The following is a 4,267-nucleotide window of genomic DNA, read 5'->3' on the forward strand; positions in this document are numbered from 1 at the left end:
TTGAATGAATGGACGAGAAGATAACTTTTACCATTGTAAAAGTTGTAAAGAAACTGTAAGAATCATAGGGAAAGAACACTGCATAATATACCAGGAAAAGGTTGTGGCATTTTCTTTATGAGAAAAAAAAAAGCAAGACAGATAATAAGAGGATTAATAAAGGGATGAGTTATGTGGATTCAGACAAGGAAAAGAATAGTTTGATCAGATAGAAGAATGGTAGGAGCATAAATGGAAGTTGTATGATATGACTGTGGTGGAGGCTCCACAGATAATGGAAGGTTTGATAAAGGGAGAACAGTAAGGGTTTAGATTTTAGGAAAGATGACGGTGAAGGAACCAAGTGATATAACATATATATATATATATATATATATATATATATATATATATAATATATATATATATGCAGTAGATGCACGTGACTTCATTAAATAAGCGAATACCACAGGAAAATGATAGTCAGAAATCCAAGCGCTTTCGTCTTTACTAATAAGACATTGTCATTCGCTCCTTGACAATGTCTTAGTAAAGACGAAAGCGCTTGGATTTCTGACTATCATTTTCCTGTGGTATTCGCTATATATATATATATATATATATATATATATATAATATATATATATATATATATATATATATATACACACACACACCAATAACAAGCTTATGATAGAATAGATATAAATGCAGTGTTGGTTGTTTGTTTGGTGCTGTTACGTTGCATGGAACCAGTGGTTATTCAGCAACGGGACCAACGGCTTCACGTGACTTCCGAACCACGTCGAGTGAAAACTTCTATCACCAGAAATACAAATTTCTCGCTCCTCAATGGAATGGCCGAGAATCGTACCCGCGAGCACCGAGGTGGGACGCCAACACCATACCAACCACGCCACTGAGGCGCTATGATGGTGTTGAGGGTGTTGCAATATGTGACATAGATGATTAGTTAGAATTTAGAATGTTTCGATTTTGTTTGTTAGAATATGTGGACAGGAGAGTGACTGGTTTGATGTAAACAAGTCTGTTTAACAGAAGTCCGAAAAAAGGCAATAAGTAAATAGTTGTTGATATTTGCAAATGTTTAGTTTGAAAGATTGTGCAAGAGATGTGTCTTTTGAGTGATTGTAAGCATGAGAAAGTTTATAAGGGTGTATAAGATGGGGCAATATATGTTAATGTAGAAGGTGGGAGATTTAAGCAATTGATTCTTTGGGCTTACCATCTAGACAGATAGATAGAATACATAATAAGATTTAGGCCAAAGGCCAAGCACTGGGACTTATGAGGTCATTCAGTGCTGAAAGCGAAACTAAGAGAAGAAAAGTTTGAAAGGTGTAACAGGAGGAAAGGCTGACAGTTGCACTCCAAATCAATTGTTAGGAGAGGGTGAAAAGTAAGATGGAACAAAGGGGAATATGAAAGTAGGTACAATCAACATCATGAAAGTGATTGCAGCTACAGACCAAAGGACACTGCAAAGAATATTATGTAATGCCTACAGTGCACCGCATGAAATGCACAGACAGCACTGGCCTCACGGGGTATCAGTTCTATATTCGGTTATTATATTATTAATAGGGGTTAGTTTTTCCAGACCTCTGAGTCTCAAGTAGACTCTTCTCGGGCTGGTTCTCAGAGATCAATCCTGAAAAACAAAAAAAAAAATAGACTTTATTTGAAAAACCTGTCTTATTGAAAAAATTTATGGTGTTATTAATTGAAAAATCCCTGCTTTCAGCAAGAATACTTTTCATTTCTGAATTCCGTAGATAAATAGATCTTTGCTGGGTCCAATTTCGGCACTCAACAAGCAAATGGGTGTTTGACATCTGTTACATTTCACTGGGTCAGCATGTGGTGTTGACATCAAGTGACCATGTGAGAATCTTGTGTGTCCTATACGGAGCCTTGCTAGGATCACCTCTTTTGATCTTTCCTCCTGTGAGGATGTCCTCCATGCATATACTTCAGTTTTTATGTTTTTAAGTTTATTTGTTGTTGGCACCGAGGCCCATTCTCCTTTCCAATCCTGGTAAATCAATGGTTTAACAGATTTTACCCAGTCTGACACTGGGGCATGTGTAATTGTTGGAGGGATAGTGCAGGCTAATTTGGCAGCCGAGTCTGCCTATTCATTTCCTTTTATTCCCACGTGTGCTGGGATCCAACATATTTCCATTGATATTCCTGATTGGAGGAGTTGATGAATTTTTATTTGAATTTCCTGTACTATTTGGTTTCCTGGTTTATACTGTCTTATTGCATCTATAGCGCTACGTGAGTCACTGAAAATAACAGAGACACTTGCTTTTGCCTCAGATATCATATCTAGAGCCATCTGTATGGCTGCGACTTCAGCAGTAAATACTGATGATATTAAAGGTAGGCTTCTTTTTATTAACATATTTTTCGAATATGCAGATGCTCCTACTCCAACATTATTTTTGGAGCCGTCTGTATATACCATAAATTTGTTGCCTTTTCTTCTAATGTGCTCCAAAGCATGTTGGCGGTACATTTCTGTACTTGTCATTTGCTTTTTGAGTAGGTAAGACAGGGAGGTACATATCTTTACTCGATTTAAAATCCATGGTGGTGGCAATTCCATTGGTGGGTGAAAAATTGGATCCATATTATGCAAGTTCATTATGTATCTAGCTCTTTTTGGGAAAGAGCTAGTACTATTAACTGCCGTTACTGGATTACAGTTTTGGAAGCAGTTAGCTGCAGGAGACGATCCCGCTTGCATTGAAAGACCTCTTCGTATTGTTATCAAATTACGGTGATGTTTTAAGAGCAAAACACCTGCCTCTGCCAAAAGTGAGTTTGTTGGGGACGATCGGAATGCTCCTGTGCACAATCGCACGCTTTCATGGTGCACTGCATCGAGAGATTTTAATGCAGATTCTGAGGCGGATGAATATATTGGACAGCAGTAATCTATTATGGATAAGACTGTTGCCTTATATACCATTAATAAAATGTCTCGCTTTGCTCCCCAAGTAGTGTGTGATAACTTTTTTTAATATGGCAAGGGCTTTGATGCCCTTGGCTTTAATGTATTTGATGTGCTCTTTCCAATTAAAATGTTGATCAAATATTACTCCTAGATACTTGATTTTTGTACAAAATTGTATTTCAGTGCTATAAAGATGAAGTTTGATTGTTTGGTTCTTCATCCATCTTTTGTCTTTGTAGAAAACGATTGCTTTTGTTTTATCAGTTGAAAATTTAAATCAAACTGAATTTGTCCAACTACATATATTTGAAATGGCAGTACTGAGAACTCTCTGAGCATGTCTCAAATTACTACTCGTATAGTAAATGACAAAGTCATCAACATATAAACTGTTTTTTACACCACTTAGTAAACCTATAATAATGTCATTGATTGCAAATGCAAACAATGTACAGCTCAAGACTACTACCTTGAGGGATTCCGTCTTCCAGTTTATAGGTTACTGAGTAAGAATTTTCTACTCTTACTTGTAAAGTTCTGTTTGTTAAGAAGTTCTTAATAAATATTGGTAAGTGGCCTCTTAGTCCCTTGGAGTGGAGTTTTTGCATGATGTTATATTTCCATGTTGTATCGTATGCTTTTTCTATATCAAAAAATATAGCTACTGTTAATTTCTTTTGTTCAAAGCCTTTTTTGATATGATCTTCTAAATGTGTTAAGGGATCTAGGGTTGATCTGCCAGCTATTGAACCAGATTGCGTTGGTGTTAAAATGGATTCTTTGGTTATTACATACGTTAATCGTGCATTAACCATTTTTTCTAAGATTTTGCATAGGCACTTGTTAGAGATATCGATCTATAATTGGATGGATTACTTGCATCCTTTCCTGGTTTATTTATTGGAATAATTATGGCATGTTTCCATTTATCAGGAAAGACACGTTTTAGCCAGATACTATTATAAAATTTTAATAAATATGATTTACTTATAGGAGCTAATTTTTCTATCATTTCAAATTATATTTTATCATATCCTGGTGCAGAGGGATGACAAGAGTTAATGGCATTATCTAGTTCATCCATGTTAAAAATATAGTTATATTCCAGGTCTTCAAGAGTTTCAAAATTGAGTATTATATTTTCTTTTAGTTTTCTGATATTTTGAAAATGTATATCTAGGCTGGAGTAAGCACTGATGTTTTCAAAGTGTTTCCCAATTATATTTGATATTTCATAAGTATCATGGTATATTTTTCCATTTAAAGGTATTGCACTTCTTGGAGGTCTTATATGTTTTCCAT

This window comes from Macrobrachium nipponense, chromosome 13, assembly GCF_015104395.2.
Source record: "Macrobrachium nipponense isolate FS-2020 chromosome 13, ASM1510439v2, whole genome shotgun sequence".
Classification (NCBI taxonomy): domain Eukaryota; kingdom Metazoa; phylum Arthropoda; class Malacostraca; order Decapoda; family Palaemonidae; genus Macrobrachium; species Macrobrachium nipponense.